We start from the raw sequence: 21,405 nt of genomic DNA on the forward strand, positions 1-21,405 counted from the left end.
CCACAGTGTTTTGAAACTTTGTTGAAGGGTTGATGATGACGTTATGTTATGTTATGTTATGTTCTCAACACGTGTCAGGATTTTCTGTTGTTTGCTATTTTTCTAATATCTCTACATTTTTCAATATTTCTACATTTTCCTGATTTTAAACACACGGCAGGTAGGCAATTGTTGTGGAAGGGTTTTTTGTTTGTCTACAGTTACCTATATGTTTATTGATTTGTAATTACATTACATTTATCTGTTACTTTTGAGTTATATAACATGTCATTAATGATGACTAAACATTTCCTCAAGCACTTCTTATTCATGGCTAAACTTAAGTATGTGATAGGCCAATCATTCTCTGAGTCATCCCTATCTGTTTAAGGATCTGTGCACTTCTCTGGATCAGGCACTTATTAGCATCCCATCATACCTTTAAAGAAATGTTAACATATGACTATAACTGTTTGGAAACTCTGAAAAAGCTTTTTATTCAAAGTGGTCTTCAGCTAACACTTTTTCCACATCTGGTATATTAATTTTCCATCTTCAGGAAAATCTTGCCCTGAGCAAGAAGGCCACTGCAAAGCTGCTGCAGAAGACGTGAGAATAGGACATTTTTTCTCAGACCGTTACACAGTCAGTCTGTGGAAATCACTACTCTCCTCTTCTTTTACTGATTCTGCACCACAGATTCTTATTTGGTGATAAGGATCCAAGAATCAACCTCTCTTGGGTTAGCTGGAGATGGCCTGGCAAAGGAGATACCAAGCAAATACTCTTGTGATCCCTCCATAGAAAATTAGAATGTTATCAGGCACCACAGGAGTGCTGAGGCAACAACAGTGCAGCTGTGCCTGGATAAAACCGAGGAGCTGAAGACTATGGAGACACGTCTTCCTGCTTGCACCTAGAAGTGCAAAAGGCTGTGCTGGCTGCCAGCTTTTACGTCTTGTCTCTGACCACAAATCGGTGCAGACGGACACCGGTTCCAGCATACACCCCCAGTGGGGGGCCGCAGCCTGGGGAAGTGCTGGCAACCCTTCTGCGGTGTCCCAGGAGAGCTGCCACCCTGCACGCAGACACTCACCGCCAGAGGGGAAGCCAAGAAAGCAGGAGGCAGAACCTTGGGAAACTGAGTACCTTCACCTAGAAATCTCAGTGATGTACTTACAGAAAATGTACTTGTACTTCGAGCTCTTCGCAACTGACATCTTTTCAGCCCTTCTGCTTACGGAAAAGTCTTGTTCAAATTATGCAAAACTAATTCGGTTTATAATGTTCCTTGAGGTTTCTGGCTAGGGTTTGGTAAATTGAGGAACTGCACTTAAACAAAGACATCTTTTTCCCCTGTTCTTAAAGTGTTCAGAGCCTGAGTAGCATTGTCGGGTTTTTAAAAATTCACATGGAAAAATACTTTTCACTGTTAATTTTCAAGATGTGAATCTCACACAAGTGCTTTCTAAAAGGAAAGGAGATAACTATTTTAGAAAACAAGCTCTGTACCTACAGAACAAGCTATCCAGAAGATTGCCTCTATTTATCTGATGTTCTAGGGCTGCTGTTAGCATCAGTTCATCACCTTCTCCTTCAATATGCAAGATTTGCTTGCAAAAACTATTCAGGCATGCAAAGGCAAAGCACGTTATTCCCTTTTGTTCACACAAGTTTATGTTCTGAAACAAAGCTATTAGGATACTTAATGCCACACGTGCTCTTCTAATGGACAATATGCACCAAAAGACAGCAAACTGTCACTGTGACCAGTATTTTTCATGGGAGGTTTTCAGCTGAAACCTTCAACTCTCTAAAAATAAGATAGCCCTACTATCATTTCAAAGACACTATTAATTTTTCTTTTAATAATAATATATAATTATTTTATATACAATGGTGCATTAATATAATCCCCTGCAGGAATGTAAGAAAAATCTCCAAATACTGGAAAGACAACAGTTTAAGAGAAAAACGAGGACATCTGCTGTTTCCTGTAACAGGCTTCTAACAGCAGCTACTGATGAATGTTTCTTTACAGGGTTAGGTATTTTTGAGAAGTCTTTGCGAAGATCTTACCCCATTAAAAAAAGCATAATAGAATATATATTGTATATATAAATATATACTATATATATAAATAATATAGCCATAGGTACATACCAATGAACTAATTTCTGTACAAGAAGGCTTGTATGTGTGTCACTGCACACAAACTTCAGAAAATAACAACAAGGAAGCTACTAAGCTGGGCAGGAAACCTCAAATACTAAAATGAAAGACAAGGAAAGAGATAGAGGAAAAGAGGAAAAACTCTTAGCATGCCATAAAGAAATAAAATCTCTGACCATACTTGACAGCATGCACATCACTAAAACATGCATCTGCTCAACAAATAACAGTTTGTCTTAGTGAAATCACTCACTGAAAGTTAACAAACAACTGACACGTCTTGGGCAGATCAGCACATTCTTCATGCTCAGTCTTCCATTCAGCCTCACCAAGTCATCCGTATTTCAACTAGATCCTTGCTAAATAGTTTATTTAAATTTTTAGGGTATCTTCAAAGCTTCAGGAAAAGTGCCTCAAGTTCCCTCTGCTGAGTGAATACTGGTGCAGCTGCTTGATGACATCATTTTCAGGAATAATCTGCAGGAACTTGCCATGCTACTTAAGGGTGTATTTCTGCTAATTAGTATTGCGGCTCAGAAATAACAGTTTCTCAGTTTTATGTTAAAGAACATTTCTCCCCGTAGAGAATGTTTTTGTTTTGGTAAGTGAAGAATGAAAAAATTTACTTGTCCTATTGAACATGTTCTAACTTTGCTCTCCTGAATTCTGGCTGTTTTAATTCTTTAAAAGTTAATTTCCATTTTCATTTTCTCAGGTGTTCCCACACAGCTCCTCAACTTGTATCCTCTCGACTCCATAGACACACAGAACTGTCAGCAAGCAGATTATTACAGTAAGTATTCAAACCTGCCTATGCTCACCATTAAGGGACAGAGATGCAATTGGAGAGAATGCTTGAAAAAATAGCTGGCTAGAAGAAGCATGGGATTAGCTTAACTCACCAAAAGCATGAGACAAAGGACTCTGCAACAAAGGACCCAAGGGTCCTTCTGGCAGGGAAACCAACCTGTAAGTAGGGAGGGCAGAAGTTTTACAGACGGAAGTTTGAGTTACGTTAGGAGTAATGAGTCAGTACGTGGAAAAGCAGGAAACCGCTTTCCCCAGATTGTATCATGTTTGTCTTTTCTCTTCAACGGCTACACTGAAAAGGCAGATAGCTACAAAGGAAAAAGCAAAAGAGCCCATATGGAGCACCCAGACAAGACGTTATGGAGTCATCCTGTTAAATGTTAGAAAGCAATGATAAGAGAGCCCATAAAAGGTGAAATTTTAAAGGACTTGAAAAGGGAAAAGAGAGAAAGAGACTGATGCTATCTGAGGAAAAAACCCTAGAAATTTATCTAAGAACTGGTCAGAAAAGAACTGATAACAATACTCCATCTCTTCTTATTATTAAGCTCAGTCCTAATTACAGCAGCTGAGAGCAGCAGAGCATTTGCAACCACAGAACTAGCCCAGCCTGCCAAATCGCTCAGTAAAACACCCAAACACTCCTACCAGCAAACTCTCAGTTGGAAACACTTCAGAAGCAAACTGGGCAGGCTCTGCTGCTTCATGTGATCCTACAGACCAACTGCAGGCCATCTATCACAGCATCTTGAACCACTGCATTAGAAAGTTTATTAAAACAAATATTTGGCTTAGAAATTCAGGAAAAGGTTGTAGAAATAAGTACAGACTTTCAACTGGGTACTATGCTCCCACAGGAGTTATGAGAAAGGTTTTGTTTTGTTTTTTTAAAAAGTAGTCCTGAATCCTCTATCTCAGCTTCCCTATTGACATTACTGGTCAAGGAGCCATCATGAAGAAATGCATTTGCTAGAGGTTCAGATTGGACAGTCATACGAGTATTGTTTGGTCAGTCTCACCACAGGTCAACTTAGGAACCAAAAAACAAAGACACTTAAAAGCAGGACTCAACAGTTATCCTCTTACCTTTTTATTTCAGCCAACCTTGTAATTGTCCCTTAACTAGATCCCATTATCAATAATCCATTTAGTGGGATCAGTTTCACTTTAAACAGCTTATTACATGGAATGAGAGAAGAAACAAAAATAACTCAGACAACAAAAATTCTGTGTAAAAAGTTTATCTTGATACACAGAGGATGATATTCCTTAAACTCTTTTCCAGGTGGAAGATATTCCTTAAACTCTTTTCCAGGTGAAATTCAGTCTTTTCTGTGAAAGAGAATAGGCCCTACTGATATTTTTTCAAGAATGTCTTCTATTTACAATGGAAATTCACTCCATCTAAGGAATAAACTGCAACCGTTATGAGAAGATTATATTATTTAAATAGCATCTTCTGAATTACTGGAAAGAGTAACCTGGAATATCCCAAACAACAGCTGTTACAGGAAACTGTTGGTTCACCCACAAGTTCATCAAAACCATAACAATGAAAGGATAATACTGAACTTACCCCAAAACTGGTAAACAAAAATAAAGGTCAAATTCAATTAATATCTATTTTTCAGCTAAGAGCTCTCTCATTGAGCTGAGTTTCCATCTCCAGTTAATTAACACCTGTGTATGTTGGTAGCCTGAAAAGTGTTGCTAGCAATGTCTGCCTGTGAACCTTCTTTCTGAACAAAGCTCTGTTGCATGCCCTAAATCTGGCATCATCGGATCATTTTTCTTCCTGAGCAGGCATTTCACATTAGGGCAGGCTGCATTTGATAAACTTTAAGTGACCAAAAACTTCCAAAATCACCTAAAGGAAAAAGCCAACCCAACTTTTAATCAGTCCCCAAGTGCCAGCTGATTTCCTTTTCCTCCTTCACAGCCACCCTAAAACACAATCCACTTGTTTCACACATTATCCTGCCTGCCACCACCTTCACATCCTTCTGTCTTCTGACATTTTTTTCCTTCATTTTTTCTTCACCCAATTGTTATTTAGTTCTTCTGTGCCAACTGCATAGTCCTTCCTGGTTAGGAGGCAGTGATATATTGACAACATCATTTACATGCTCCAGGAGCAATAAAACTAACTTTATCTAATTTTCAAGGAGTTTGTACAAGGAGTAGTTTCACGTGCCAGGTTTTCACAACTGTCTCCCAAGATTTAGTTTCTCATTTACATAAAAGAGTAAAGCTGCCCTCTAGAAGAGTCCTCTGCAAAATGCCTCTGCCAATATGTCTGAAATGCCTAGGCAAGAGCTCTTATTTGAAACATTTCATTATCCCATCCTTCCTGGCAAACAAGCAGAAATTGGAAACTCTGACAAGCGTCATTTTACCAGCAGTCACATATGGCCTGTTTCTGTGTACCGTGCACCGTAAGCAAAAGGCAGAATTATGACATGTGGGTTTCAACTCCCCGAAGATTACTTTCCACTCCATTAGCTTCATTAAGAAGAAACTAGTTGTATGGGCTATTCTATTTATTCTTTCCAACTTGCTATTCCATCAGGCTAAATGAAATGGACACTGATAGAACAAATTCTGACCACAAACGAGGAAGAGATGAAACACTGGCTTCATGAAGAGCAGAGGACGGTGGATCAGGCAAGAGATGAGTCCCATCTTATCCTAAATTTCACAGAATCACAGAATGGTAGGGGTTGGAAGGGACCTCTGTGGGTCATCTAGTCCAACACTCCTGCTGAAGCGGGGTCACCTACAGCAGGCTGCACAAGACCACGTCCAGATGGGTCTTGAATATCTCCAGAGAAGTAGAATCCACAACCTCCCTGGGCAGCCTGTTCCAGTGCTCTGTCACCCTCAACATGAAGAAGTTCTTCCTCATGTTCAGATGGAACTTCCTGTGCTTCAGTTTGTGCCCGTTGCCCCTTGTCCTGTTGCTGGGCACCACTGAAAAGAGTCTGGCCCCATCCTCTTGACACCCACCCTTAAGATATTCATGGGCATTTATAAGGTCCCCTCTCAGCCTTCTCTTCTTCAGGCTGAACAAGCCCAGCTCCCTCAGCCTCTCCTCATAGGAGAGATGTTCCTGTCCCCCCATCATCCTCGTAGCCCTCTGCTGGACTCTTTCCAGTAGCTCCTCATCTTTCTTGAAGTGGGGAGCCCAGAGCTGGATGCAGTACTCCAGATGGGGCCTCACTAGGGCAGAGTAGAGGGAGAGAAGAACCTCCCTCGACCTCATTCTCTCTTGCGCTGCCTTGCTCTACTGCCCAACATACTCTGCATCTGGATCCCTAAACAAACCTAATGGTAATTGTTTAACATGTGGGATCAGTGTTGTGCACCACCAAGGTAAAGAATGAGTGCAGAAATAATAGTGTTTGCTTCTAGAGGAAGCCAACTCTGGCTGGGATGCACAGGGATGTTCTGCTACAAAGCTTTTTTTGCCCTGCCATTTTGCATTGCAGACACATGTCAATTTGCAAATATTGAACATTTTAATTGTTCTCCAATTACATCCTGTTTTGACTGCTGAGATTTTCACATGTTTAGGGTGGAAGCCAGGCCCTTCAATACATAATGACACAAATTGTGTATTTTTGCTATGAGTTCAAGCGCCCTTTCAGATCAGCTGTGATGCTGCATTCAGTATTCATCCAATGCCAATTTCTCTGCAGTCATCAAATTGTATTTTATGCCAGCTACATTTCCCAAATTCAATATGTGGGCCACTTTTAATACAAAATATCAGATGCACAGAGACGTAGTCTGAAATGTTTCAGATGGGAAAACAGAAAACATTAATTTGACACTTAATAATGAAAACAGATTTTATACAAAAAGCCCCAGATGCTACTGGAGCACAGTACTAATATCATTCAAGTGGAGAAATTACCTGGCCTGTGTATTAACTCAGTCCTTTCAAGCATGGAAGTGCTGCTGCTCTCGGCTGGCTCTTCTTGCTCAGCTGATTTCCACTTCAATATTCTCTCTGCCCACAATAGGACTTTTTTTAGTTCCTTCAAAAAACGCACTTTTGCTTGCTACTGCTGGTATTATGCTATAGCTGCCTAATGGACCATTTAGACTAATTAAAGAAAGAAACACTACTACAGAAGTTTAGCAAAGAGAGAAAAAGGGAGTCAACACATATACTATGCTTTATAAAGAAGCTTCCCAAACGCCTATTGCCTTTATCCGAAACAAGTAGTGTTGGTTTGTTAGATTAAGCACATCAGACAGTGTAACTTTCAAGCTTTTGTGGAATAAAGTGTAATTTAAGGGGATATTTTCATGAAAGCAGAGTTGCCAACAGATGTAGTCAATAGAGAGAGAACCCTCCAGGAACTTGTTGCTGCACAGGACATAATCATGGTGAGAATAGGTGGGCAGTGGTTCATTATCCAAACTGATGGGATCTCATCTGGAATACAGTAGTGCTTAAAGAAAGACTGTGAACCATCAAAAATGTTTCTTTCTCTAAAAAATGAAAAGCTGCTTCTAATGAGAGGTGTAAAAACATCAGCACCTGCAAGTGTGAATTTCGCATTGAATCAATTCCTTAAGCACCAACTCAAAACGTTGTTACAAACTCAAAAGTTAGCCTCTGTGATGAAAAAGTCAGCCCCTACGCTCCCACCAAGTTCAGTGCTGCAACGCATTTTAAAACTAGCTGTGGTATTTATTGAACATTGATGCGGAGCCACACCTGCACAGGCAAGGCTGAGTGCAACGCCCCTGGCTCAGGAAATTTTGGTCTCAGTAGCTGAGAGACCAGATGCAGCATTTCAGTGACAGAAAGGTGAAGATGGTACATGCCTTGGAAGTGGAACCAGTTAGGGTTTGAGTTTTCTTATTTCAGCTCTCCCTTTCCCTGTTCTTTCAGTGACTGTTATGGGGAAGTAAAGGTGATGAGGCTGAAGGGCTGACTACAAGGGCCTCCAAAGGAGAGGAATAAACACAAAGCCAAGGAATCACCAATCCAAATACCCCAGTACCTTGCAGAAAGCACACAAGTAATGTATATGATTTCATGTGGGGTCACATAGTCCATTGCAGTATCGGCAAACGAAGACAGAGCAGAGAGAAGCTGGGACAGTGATCACAGACAAGCAGTGCACAGCCCTGTCCTACCAGTTTCTCAACTGTGCACCAGGCAGCAGGTTGCCTGAACAAGGTCCAAACACCTCTCTGCTGAAGGAGCTTGGTATTGTCAAACACAACAATGTGAGGAGTTAAACCCTAAAACGGACAAGAGGAAAAGGTATTGGCCTATGTCAATAGACTAAATTAAGAAGTTTTTTGTGGTCTTCAAGAAGTGCTCTCAAAGCCAAACAAGCTTAAGACATGTTTATGATGAACACTCTAAGACATGACTTGTTAAGTGCTGTAACAGCCCAAAAAACACTGTGGCCTGCAGGAAAGCCATTTGAATCAGGAGGGACACATTAATTAAGAAACTCAATAGCACCACAGACTCCAAGAAGCCCCTGGAGAGGCAGGGGAAAGATCCCACTTCCCACATTTGCATTTCACATCTGGGAAATGTGAGTCATCACATCCGCATTGGGAGAAACCCAGAAACTACAGGAAGGAAGGAAGGAACTTTTGAATGCTTTTGAAGCTCCCTCCCAGAGACAGGAACAGGAACAGCCACCAGAAAAAAAAAATAAGATCAAGGGGATCCTGTATCCTCCCACTCCAGGCTGAAGGCAGTAGCTTAAAGGAAAAGAGTGAATGGAGGGAAGTCCGCACTCGGGGTGGCAGGTGAACCCCCTCCTTGCCCACCTCACCTTCCCAGGTGCCTCTGTACAACAGGTAGGAGGCTCTGGATGTGGAAGGTCAGTCAATGGATGATGTGGATTATGGTCCATCTAGACCAGACGTGTGGCCAAGGTCAGGAAAGCCTGCCCCCTGTACCATGACCACCTCCACAAGGAAGAAAAGATGGGTTATAGTTGTAGGTGACTCCCTTCTGAGGGGAACAGAGTGTCCAGTATGCCAGCCAGAACCTCCTTTTAGGGAAGTCTGCTGCCTCCCTGGGGCCTGGGTTAAGGACATCACTAGGAAACTTCCTAGCTCGATACAGCCCTCAGACTATTACCCGTTACTGCTCTTCCATGTGGGTGGCGATGCAGCTGCAACATGTAGTCCAAGAGCAATCAAAAGAGACTTCAGGGCTTTAGGACGGTAGGTAAGGGAACCTGGAGCACAGGTTATTTTTTCCTCTCTCCTTCCAGTTGTGGGCAGTGACATTAAAATAAATACACGGGCCCAGTCTATAAATACACAGCTCTGTAGCTGGTGTCACCGCCACAGTTTTGGGTTTTTCTATAATGGGATGGCCTACATGGCACCAGTCCTGCTGGTGTCAGATGGGATTCACCTTTCTCAAAGAGTGAAGAGGGTCTTTGCTCACAATTTAGTGGCGTTCATTGACAGAGCTTTCAACCAGACTCAGAGAGGGAGGGGGATAATATTAGGCTTGCCCGTGATCAGCTGTGGGTTGACAGGCCAAGGACAGAGGGACAGAGTGCTAGCGAGGGCCCTCAGCCTGTTGCTCTGAGACGTGCTGGGTGCACTGCAGTACACTTGAAGTCTTATGGAGATGAGCCAGGGGCTCCTGAGGTAATAGAGGCCAACAGGGAAACACCAGTGAAATGCTTCAAAGGAGTTAAGGGCTGTTCCTCTAAGAAGGTGATATGTCTGACAGCCAAGCTGAGGTGCCTCTACACTGATGCACGCCGTATGGGCAACCAACAGGAGCAGCTGGAAGACATCGTGCTGTTAGAAAGTTATGACCTAGTTGCCCTTACTGAAACTTGGTGGGACGAACCCCATGACTGGACTGCAGCAATCAACAGCTACAAACTGTTCAGAAGGGACAGGTGAGGAAGGAGCAGCAGAGACGTTGCCCTCTACATCAAGAAATGGGTACAGTGTGAAGAGCTGTCTCTGAAGAATAGCCACAAGCAGGTAGAAAGCCTATGGATAAGAATCAGAGACAGAAGCAACAAAGGGAACCTTGTGGTTGGTGTCTACTAAAGGCTGCCCAATCAAGGGGAGCCTGTTGATGAAGCTGTCTTTCTCCAGCTCCAGCAGGCATCACACTCGCAGGCTTTCATCCTGCTGGGGGGCTTCAACTACCCCAACACCTGCTGGAAAAGTAGCACGGCGAGCCATAGGCAATCCAGGAGGCTCCTGGAGTGCATTGAGGATGACTTCTTAAGCCAGGTAATAGACAGCCCTAGCAGAAGGGATGTGATGCTGGACCTGTTGGTCACCAACGCAAGTGAGTTAATCAGAGATGCCATGAGTGGAGGAAGCCTGGGATGCAGTGATCACGCATTGGTGGAGTGTGCAGTCCTAAGGGATATGGGTCAGGCAAAGAGTAAAGTCAGGACCCTGAATTTTAGGAAACCAAAATCCCAGCACTTCAAGCAGTTAGTCAATAGGAACCCCTGGGAAACTGCCCTCACAGACAAGGGAGCGGAACAGTATGCTATCACCAATCATCAAGACCAGAAGAGATATTTCACTTGACAAGAACAGGACAGCTCTCATCCAGCGGAAGGAAAATTTATAATTCCCAGTCCCTCCCAGATCGCACAAAAAACTTGGAGAGCTGGAAAGAAAATGGTGACAAATCAGTTCTCCAGAAATAACCTACCAGTGAGTTAAAACAACAATACTGTACACTATAACTAAATGTCCACATATGGCCTAGGGCTGCACATTACCATAATTTCTGGACACTGTTATGACAATCCTCTGGCAGCAACTAATGTACTTACCATTCTAAAAGCATTCAAGGACAATATTCCCCAGAAAGTGAATAGATTCTCGTGACAACTAGAACAATTAAAGAAAATAATGTTTGATAGTAAAAGAAGCCCAGCTCATCTCAGATTTATTGTTTTTACATTAATTTTAACTCTATTCACTTAAATAGTATTACCAAACTTACACTTTGCATCAACTTGTAAACCTGTTTCCTGGTTGCTCCATACATCTGTTAATTCTTTTCTGTTATTTACATAATACTCTGAGACAGCATTCACACCAAAGCCCAGAAAATCATTTTACAATAAGACATCAGGAAAAAAAAAAACATACAACAATCGTCCAGTGAAAACAGGTAACATTGTCTAAAAGCAAATGCTAAAGACCATTTCATTTACTGCCATCTCACTTCATCACCCTATCAAATGAAACAAGCAGAAACTAATAAATGCAACACATAAAACAACCAACCACAGAGAAATGCTGTTTCATTTGTGGAAATTCCCAAGAAAAAGCAGCAAGAATATCCTGCTTTGTGGATAGCCTGCAATTCTCCAACACTGAACTGCAGCCGGGAAACAACTATTCAATGCCTTTTGTATCGTATGCAAATCTACTGAGTTTTACTAATGAAGACTAAACTCATCCTGACTCACTAATAAAATATATTGTCTCATTCCCTCAAGCCAGTTCCAAAAGTCCCAGCTGCTGCAGACTCTGGGGAAGACGTCTGCCACAAATTGCTGGCTAATCTTACCGCTGAATAAGTTATCTTGCTGCTGAAGCAATGAGCTGTCGCCTCAGGGGCCTGCATAGCTCAAAACACCGCAGAGACAGAAGTGATGGATTTTGTCTTTACAGGGAAAGGAGAGACACTGTATGTGCCTCCTGGCTACACCTGCATTCTGTGGGATCCTGATCTGTGCTGCCACGGTGTCTATGACCGTGCCAGACAGGTGTCATCTGAGCAGCTGGGCATGCAGCACCACTGAAAATGGAGAATGTTTCTTCCAGAAGCAGGATGAGAGACCTTGACTCCAAAGATTTTGTACTCAGAAGATCATGGCTTGCCCTGCATGTAGTCACATCCAGCACCCTACCAGCCTGAGAGAGACAAGGAGACAACTGAGAAAAAGACAGTCTCCATCCAGGTATCTTCATCCAGAGCAGCTGGATTGATATATAGTCCTATTAGCAACAGGTCTTCCACTTACCACATCATAGCAAGTGCAGACAGGTTCCACTGAAGAAAACAAAATTATCTTTGCGGTTCAATAAGCTGAACAGAAAACACCTTCATCTCCAGTGAAGAAAAATTGAGTGATTAGCCTGGATGTCTTTGGGTTTAGAGAACTGCATCTTTCCAAATTTCTCCACACCACAGGCTGGGAGCCTACCGCCTTGCAGGCAAGCTGTAGCTGTAGCTTGCAGTTTTACTGCTCACAGACACATCAATATATGTCAATTAATGCAGGCAACAATATAGCTTATGAAAGATGTATTTGGCTCTCATAAGGCTGCTAGCAAGAAATGCCTTTCCTCTTAGAAAGAATGGATGAAATTAAGATTTTTTTTTAATCAGCTTTTTAAAGACTTTTTAAAAATCTGCGTGAGACTCTAAGAAGATAATCCGAACTGCAGCTGTAGTGACACACCATAGGACAAACAGTAAAGGTAATATATGTTTCTTAACTCTAAAACTGTTTCTTCTTTCAGGTTAGAAGAAAAAAATTCTGTGATTTTTCTCTGTTAAAGACTGTAATAGCAAGTAATCACTCCTTCAAGCGCTGTGAACAAGAAAGTGTACCACCATTCTCTAAATACACAAACTTGCTACCCAGAAGTTGACGTGCTGTAAGTGTTTTCTTAACTGGCTACAACAGGATCATGACAGAGAAACAAGGCGTCTAAATTAAGAAGAAGAACGAGTCCTAAAACAGTGCACAACAGCACCAATGCTCTCCAGACTGAAATAAACTATAGCAGACTACAGAAAGATTACACCCCACCAGCTCTTCAGTCTCACCATACCAACTAAAACAGGGCTATTTGCCTAATCACTTCTGCCATTCAGAATTTAACAGCAGGTCTAAGCTACATTCAAACGTATATTTAACATTATACGTACATGTAAAAGAGAGTAAGCTGCATGCAGGTGACAACTATGCTCTCTAGGATTAGAGGCACCCTCTTAGGGGTGATTTAATCTTCCCTTTCAGAATTTTAGTCATCCACCTATCCAGCTGAATATAATCTGATTAAGAAAACTCATACCCTTATGATGCCTAGGTCTATTTTCCAGAAAAATGCTCTTTCGAAATGCTCATCCTGCAAAAGAGAACAGTATAGGAAATACATCCAGAAGTTATGCAAACGCATAGCTATACATCACAAAAGTAAAATCATTAGGTGAAAACTCTGAACTACAACAGAAATACGGAACCAGTTCCTTGTGTGCACAGCTAGCTGCATGTGCACACAACTGCATCAAGACATCTAAGCGTTCAGCTACATTTTTCAAGCAACTGCCATAACCACATGTCCTCTTCTGATAAGCGATGACTCCTTCCAGCAGCAGCGATGATAGCAGAAACAGCCCTTACCTCCTGCTCCCTGCCACGCGTTCCCTCCTCCCGGGCTGCCTTCTCAGCCCTGACACAGCAGGCACGCAGTCAGACAGATCAGAGTTAAAAGCAACCGATAACCAACGAAGAAAAGGCGCTTTTGAACCCGCAGCCGCTCCCCGGCATGGCTCACCACCGGCCCCGCAGAGTGCACTGCACTAGTGCAGCTCCGAGGGAGGCAGGGGGCTGCTTACGCAAGCACGGCTCTCTAAGGAAACGCATGCCAAATTTCTCCCCGAGGAAGCAATTGTGTCTGTACCAAAACATCTGAAAAATCTTACCCCCCTGCGCCCAGTCGGTAGGATCTTGGCCTGGGAATACGGATCCGGAAGGGATCCCTGGGGGTCTCCCAGCCCCCTTGCTCGCAGTCACGGGCACGAACCGGCCCAGCAAATCCAGTCAGTCAGGAGATCTGCTGCAGCGTGCCTCTCGTTAGGTGAACGAAACACAGCACGTAGCTGAAGTGAGCATGCAAGCTGGGGGAAAATGAGGCTTCTGAGGTTTTGCACTGTTACTTATCAGGTAATTCAATTCTGACAAAGTTTTGTAAAATAAAGTTACACACTGTGCTATATTGTCTTTCATCATCACTTTCCAACTTGCATTTAAGGCAGAAGTTAATGATTGAATTTTAAAGGCAATAACCTGCAAACCGGCAAGCGAAGCCCTGAGAAACCTTCCATGAAAATACAGCTTCTGTTACACTGTTGCAAAAGATGAAAAAGTAACAATGAAACATAATGCAAGTGAAAAAATATAAAATGAAAAGCACATTAAATAATGAGCAACCTATAGCTAAAAAAATTAACAGGGAAAGACAGTAACAGCCAGCAACTTGAGGTGAGTAATAACACGGCCCTAACAGAGGCGTAATAGAATCACTCTGAGCAAAATACAATCCTGTTTCGCTTCATTAAGCTTCATGTTGTCCTCTAATTTCCCAGCGCTAACGGAAACATTTCCTCATTGCCACCGCGGAGCGGACTGACAACAGACAGACTCCGGTACCCCAGCCAGCCTGTTAACTTCATAGAATCAATTCAGTCAAGAGGGTATCAAGCAATCCCAAATTCATCCCAAATACCTAATTAACTACCTACCCCTAGAGTATCAAAGAGAACACGTCAATAAATGAGCGGCAAGGTATGAGCAAGTTCAAAATAAGGATAATGCTCATTGTATCTTCTGGCTTTTCTTTTTTTTTTTTTTTGATTGAACAGTTTCCTGGACTCCGTCAGCCTGCCTGTGAGCACAAAATTTCCTGCAAGACCAGGTGGTACTGTAAGCATGTGTCTAAGTATGTTATTGCACACCCGGATAAGTCCTGTCAGGGACTAAGTACTCTCCTGGAAATGAATTACGTTAATATCCCAGAAGAAGTACCAAGGCCGTCCAGGCCAGGGATCACCGCGACCAGCCGCTGCCACAGCTAGCTGTTCCCGTCGAAGACCACAGAGCAGCTGCCCCAGCCCGCCGCCGCACAGCCCGCACCTCAGTTTTCGGAGGTCTTTCGGGAGCCCCTTCCACAGCGACAGCTGCGGCCCGGTGCGAGTGGGTCGGGTCGTGGCCGGGGGGCTCCGTGGGACGCAGGCCCGGGCCCGGTGCGCGCAGCAGACCCTGGCGCTGCCAGCTCGCACAGCCGCCTCTCAACAGGTGTACGCACATACTTCTGCTTGTGCAACACGCAAACAGACAGCGAAGTTTTCCTCACACCGTCCAGGCGCTTGAAGCGCTGTCTGCCTCGCGTTCTGCCCACACAGCTCCTCAGCGGAGCGGGGGGATTGTGTTCATTTTTATCACGTCTCTGCGGTTCGGGGCTCCGCGCCCAGCCGCAGTCCCCCCGGAGCGCCGCAGCCCCCCCGCCGCCCGCCCCGCTCCGCGCCCCCCACCCCGCAGCCGTCGGGACGAGCCCCGCGCAGCCCCCACCTGCCGGCTGCAGCCCCCGCAGGCGGGTGCGGGGCCGGGCTCCCCGCCGCTCGGGGCAGGGAGGCAGGGACTCGCCGCGGCTCCGTCTGCGCTCCGCCGGCAGCTCCCGACCCCCGCAGCGGCTTCCCCTGCCCCGCAACTGCCGGTTCCCCCCGCCCCGCGGGCTCGGCGGGCGCTTCCCCGCACCGCGTCCCCGTTACGGTGGGGGTCCGGGGACCGCTCCTGGCGCGGTGCCGCCTCGGGCGGGAGCGGGGCGTCGCGGCGGTGCGCGGGTGGCGGCGCCGGGAGGGGTCTGCGGGGAGGGGGTCCGCGGGCCGGGGCGCGCCGGGCTCCGCTCCGCAGCCGGGCAGCGCGCGCGGGTGGGACCCGCAGCAGCCGGCGCGCCCCCGCCGCGCGCCCCCGCCCCGCCCGCCAGCTTTTAAATTTTCAAACCCCGTTGAAAGCCCCGGACCAGGGGCAGGACTGGCGCGGGGTCCAGCCGGCTTTGGACCCTAGACTCTTGGAACGAGTCTCAAATTCCAGCGGCCTTTTGTTTATCCGAGGAAGATAAAGCGAGCGGCCTGCTGAACGCCGCACGGGCTCTCGGGGCAGATCTGGAACACAGCGGGTCCCCGCTCCCCGGGGACGTTAAACATCCTGTGACACTTTCCACCAGAACAGAGACAGAACGGGGCCGTTCCTGCCCTCCCCGGGCCCCGCCGCCCCTCCGCGCCGCGGCGAGCAGCGAGCGCGGAGTGCCCGGGACCCGTCTGCCACTCTGCCGGGTGGGCTCCGCGTCCCGCGGCGCGGGGAAGCGCACACGGCGCGGGGGAGCGCGGCAGCGTTAGGGTGGGTCATCGCCCGGAACGGAGTCCGCTTTCCCGGTGAGAGCTGCCCCGGGCGGGACAGCGGCACACGGCGGGGAGGGGAGGCTGGTCCGCGGGTGCTCCCGCTCGTCCCGCGCCCCGCGGCGTGAAGCTGCGCGCTGGGCACCCCGCGCCGCCGCTGCGCACCTTCCCTAGCACCCGCGCTCCCCTCCCGCAGCACGGGAGCTCACAGCAGCTGGAGAGGAAAGGGGCTAGGTTTTCCCCACCCACTGCGTGGGTAACAAAAACTTGTCCTTGAACGAGAGGAAAGTGCAGCTCTTAATTTCTTGGCGAGTTTTCATTTTTTTTTCCTCTTTTTTTACAGCTCCGCAATATTTTGGGGAAGATTTTTAACCTTACCTGGATTAAACTGTGCTTCATGTTGAAAGATTTTCCTTGCCAAAATACACTGCTAACATAAGTGCAGGAGGCTTTATCTGTACTGCTTAACACCGCAAGGTAACAGGCAGCTCGGATCAAGCTGCCCTGTGCATTCAGCTACCGCTCACGGGACTGGGGATCTCAGCATCGCAGCGAACTTCCTCCGCTGGCCTGGTTGGCAGTGTCTCTGTGACAACTCCCCACCAGCAGTGGGAACGACAGTGGTTGTCTGCATCAACTGCTGACATTTTGATGTCTGGGTCAACAACAGGTAATGCTTTCCCCTCTGTGGTGTGGAAAGAATATGGCCAGAGCACCACAGGACCACACTGTGTGTCCTTACCCACCAGGAATGCACAGAGAGGCAGTAACACTGCTCATCCTCTGCTGACCTGGCCTTTGGCACTGTAACGACTTTAAAACACACTTTTGTACTATCTAAGTTTTATATAAATGCATTTTCAGCACTGAAGTGTCACAAACTAGATATCATCAGAACAATATGCATGACTTCATTTGGCTTTTTGGAGCAACACTCTCACAATAATACAAATACAAGGTTTTGGGTTACATTCATGATTTACACATTCATGACAGGCTTCCTCTTGTCACTGCTAGAACAGATTTTTCTCATGCAAGTTTCAACTGCTGACACCAGATAAATGATCCGTTGCAGTGCTCCATCTGACAAGCAACACAATATAACTCAACCTGTAATGACCTTCATCCCTCCAAGGTTGCAGGACTATGCATGTTGCTCTTCTAGAACTGCTGTAATCATGATATCAAAGGAGAACATTCCCTCACCTGGAGTTCCGGAAAAGGCAAAGACAACAGATACAGGAAGGGGGTTGTTTTGGTTTGGTCCTTATGCAAACAAGAATAATACCTTTACACTCTTCTACACTTTCCAAACCACAAAAATAATCAGAAACTATAACACTATGGAATTTAATTGGTAAGATAAATGCTTTTACGGTCTGGAGGATGGTTAGGTGCCATGGTACAGTTGACGAATGGCCTTCCTATGCCTGTATGTTCTTAAACTATGTTCTTTAATTGAAGCTTTATATACATTTGTCTGTGGTAAACTGAAAACCCCACTACCCTCCTTCCTCTGCCCTCTTCTTCCACCTCCCTCACACAGCCAGCCAGCAGTACAGAGATATACTTAAACGGCATGCTGAGAGTAACATTTTCAGGTCCAGTCACTAACATTTGGATCTACAACCTCTGGCATCCTACAGCCAAGGGGACACAGCTTCCCCAGCATCTCTGGAAATTAAGCCAAAGACATCACAGGCTGGCGAAACTGTAGTCCCTATGGTTCCCTCGGTCCCCCCTCTGCAGCTACAGTCCAAATCTTGCTGACTCTGAGGTGAGAAGGCAAAGTACTCACTCACCACTCGTGAGCAGAGGCTCCGTTCTGAAGGTGAAGTCCAGCTCTGTTGCTTACCAGCATACGGGGCTTCAGCAAAAGATCAAAAGACTGTGATGAATTCCTCAGAACAGATGGCTGTGTAAGCAAGTCACGTACAGAAGCTGGGTTAGAAAAAAGAAGGCGTGTAATTGTTATTCCATGGCCTCCTCACTCTTTGCACGGACTGCAACTCCTGGAACAGAGGGCCATCGTACGGCATCAGACCGGAAGATGCATTTAAAACCAGCCTTGTTTCTACTGATCCCCCAGAACTAGATGCAGATGTGTCTTGCAATCTATTTTGCCTAATTGAGTGTATCATCTTCCAGAATCTTCAGAAGTTTCAGCAGAAATCTCTCTTTGTTGATATAAACGAAGTATAGGCAGATCAATACTTCATATTAGTTGAACAAGAGGATGACTCATCTCCTTTTAGTGGTTACAAGCTTCCACACTCCAACCTTCTTGCCTTACTGCTGTTTATCCGGGGTATCTCTTCCAGTCTGTCCTTGAAATCCCTTGTCTGAGCACATGCAGTGAGCTTTCTGGACACATTTGGATGCGTGTATTTTACAAAGATCAGCACTCCAGCTAGTCAGAATTTTCCAGTGCAACAATTTTTCACTAGAAAACACAGATTCATCAATAGAAATGTTCTATGTAAATGTGGTTCTGTGGCTATCTAAAGGCAGGAGCTTTAAAAAAAAATCTTGTCTGTGAAGTGACTTTCTTTTGGCAGCCTACTAAACTTGACTTCCTGATAGGTTTTTTTTGGCGGAAAAAGGGAAATTTCAAAACATCTAATTTTCATTTCACATCAGGAGAAAAACTTAATTACACGTCAGAATTCTTCACAGCATGGGAATAATAAATTTGAATTAGCTGTACTTGGAAGCAAGCCGTTGCACAGCCACTCCAGTCTCTGTTCCACATCCACTTGACTGTGGACCAGAGGCTCCTGCTATTTCAATCCATACAGGAATCTGACACCAAATACAGCCTGTAAAGTTGCTCTAGTCTGAGGAAAGCTAACTGTTTCCATGGCTCTACAACTCTGCACGGCATTACGTCTTTGTTCTCCCTGCTGGATGACGCGTACGGCTTGCTGTGCTCTTCTGCAGAGCTGGCGTTCGCAGCTGACCCTGCTCACCATCGACACCCCAGCCTGGGCCAGCTCTTGGGGAAAAGCACAAGCTAAAGGAGGCTGAACTGTGGCTCCAAGCCTGAAGGTAGCGCAGGTCATCTTTCTGCCATTCCCCAAGCCAGCACAACACAAAGTAAGAGAAGATGGCAAGCCACCACCGATTCTCCATACCTCCACAAGACAGAAAACCAGTCGCTTGGCAAGAACGAGCTGTACGTACCTCTGACAAAACCCCAGCGGGCACTCGCTGCCTGCTGGCGCTTTCGGGGAGAGCTCCTCACCCGTCCAGGGCATGCCCTGCCTCTGGACAGCTTTTCCCTCCAACTCACCTGTAAAATGCACAGTTTCACAGCTAGAACTACTTTCAATTCAGTTTTTACTACCTAATTGTTCTTTTTGTCATGTTCACAACCTGGGGGAAGAGTTTCTTTGCTTTAAACTTTAATAGTCTCCTTTAAATAAAATATGTTCATTGATAATATCTACAGCAAACATTTACAGAGTTAACAAACACAGAAACTATTGTCATTCCATCCAGAGAGAAAGTTACAAGCATCAGAGATTTCTGTTTTATTTGGAGATGTACCAGATTAGTTCCAGGGACACTTATACAACACACAACCTTACAGCTGCTTTTTTTTTTTTAAGGTGTTTTTTTTTTCCCCGTTTGTTTGCTTTTTTCTCTCTGAGTTAAGCATGTGTGGACAGAGACCTAAACCAGAGCCAGCTAAAAGTACATCAGAACCTATCCGTCCGTGTAGCAAGATATTTCGGTAAATATTGCGACACCGACTCTCCACAGCCTTGCATTTCAGTATCGGCCTCACGGCTGCAAAGCTGGACAAACCGCCGCCATTCTGACACTGAGATGGTTTGGTTCCCTCCAGCCACACAGCAGCGGCCAAGCAAGGCGCCTCATGGGTTCTCAGGGAGGGAGGGAGGTATTTTTAGTGTGGAAATTCAGCAACCCCTGGAAATGAGAAGTGCTTTTGAGCAACAGGCTTCCCCAGGGAGCCGTGCTCTCAGGAGGGGCAGGGTCCGAGATCGGGCTGGCGATGCTGTCTGGTGGGAGCACCGGTATCAGTGCCTGGCCCTTCTTTGTGCCGCTGGTACCATTGGGTAGGAGAAGGTTCAAGGCATCATCCCTTCAAGGACTAGCAGGTCAGCACAAACCAACCCACCTTCTCACCAGGAAGGTGGTTTCCTGCTGCAAAACCACCCGGCTGCTGTACGAGGTCTGGGGACCTGGCCACAGGCCCGCAAAGCAGAAGGGACTGCAACCTTGCACATGCACAAGCGTGCTTTCAGGCAGCCCCGGGTAGAGGCATCCTTCACCGCTCTTGGGTGGCGAACATGTCTGCGTACAGGCTTGGAGCCTAACCTTACCTGCGCAAGACATTAAATTCACAACAGTAGAGAGACACGGAACAATATTATCTACCATTTAATTGCTGTAAGACTAATGCTGCTAATTTCACGACTTCTGACAGAAACTGGTTTCTTCATTGATAGATTTATGACTCAAGCCTGAGGAATATTTTACTAATTAAGGTATTTTTCTTGTTTGTTTTTAAAAGCAGTTCTTCAATGTTTGTGTACTCAGCCTTCTTCCGGTGGCCAGAAGTTCCCATCACTGCGTTGCCAGTCAGATACCATCACCTTCCTACCCCAGCAGGGTAGGTGGAAAGGTCAGGGATTGAAAGGCAACCGACTCTAAATTACATTCTTTCCTCCAAGATGTCTGCAAGGCAAACAGGTTAGAGAAGGAAAAGCCAGTTCTTCTCCTGCTCTTGTGAATAAAGGTATTTCAATCACCAAGCCTAACAATCTCTATTTGTAGGAAAGGCAGACTTCTACAGTGTCTTCACACCAGTAGTCGGTGGACTCAACAGAGTGCTATTAGCAACAGCTCTTTTGCTCCTATACTGATAAAGGCACTTAGAATTCCAGGGTTGGTATCTGAGAACCTTCTAGTATAAAAGTTACATTTTATACAAAAGTTACATTTTATACATAAAATGTATAAAAGTTACATTTAATACATAACATGTATATATTTTATACATAACATACATAACATGTATAAAATGTAACTTAAAAAAAATGTATCAAATGAAACTTAAAAAAAATTCACATAATGCTGGGAAGCAGATGATCATGGAAACCCAACAAAGAAGATTTTATAACCCTTTCAGGTAAGAGAGCCAGAACAGGGAGATATGTTGTACGGCAAGTTAAAAGCCAAGCTCCTAATAATGGAAATATCAGAAACTGAAAAAAAGAAGTCTTCCTGACAGCAGC

At 45.2% G+C, this 21,405-nt stretch overlaps 1 protein-coding gene across 6 annotated transcripts in view; it reads right to left on the bottom strand.

The window, feature by feature from the left end:
- Positions 1-15,586, bottom strand: part of SLC16A12 (solute carrier family 16 member 12) — a 39,889-nt gene extending 24,303 nt beyond the window's left edge. For 2 of the 6 annotated variants that reach the window (XM_075423396.1, XM_075423397.1), the window contains exon 1: positions 15,315-15,586. The gene's annotated coding sequence lies outside the window, so the exon portion shown is untranslated. Of the gene's footprint in view, positions 1-10,775; positions 11,675-13,367; positions 13,519-13,669; positions 13,894-14,879; positions 15,169-15,314 lie in introns of those variants that run through there. The other 4 variants (XM_075423401.1, XM_075423400.1, XM_075423398.1 and 1 more) reach the window with 4 other exon arrangements.
- Between the last annotated feature and the right edge of the window lie 5,819 nt (positions 15,587-21,405).

The sequence above is a fragment of the Opisthocomus hoazin genome, chromosome 6 (genome assembly GCF_030867145.1).
Source record: "Opisthocomus hoazin isolate bOpiHoa1 chromosome 6, bOpiHoa1.hap1, whole genome shotgun sequence".
In the NCBI taxonomy this organism is placed as follows: Eukaryota; Metazoa; Chordata; class Aves; order Opisthocomiformes; family Opisthocomidae; genus Opisthocomus; species Opisthocomus hoazin.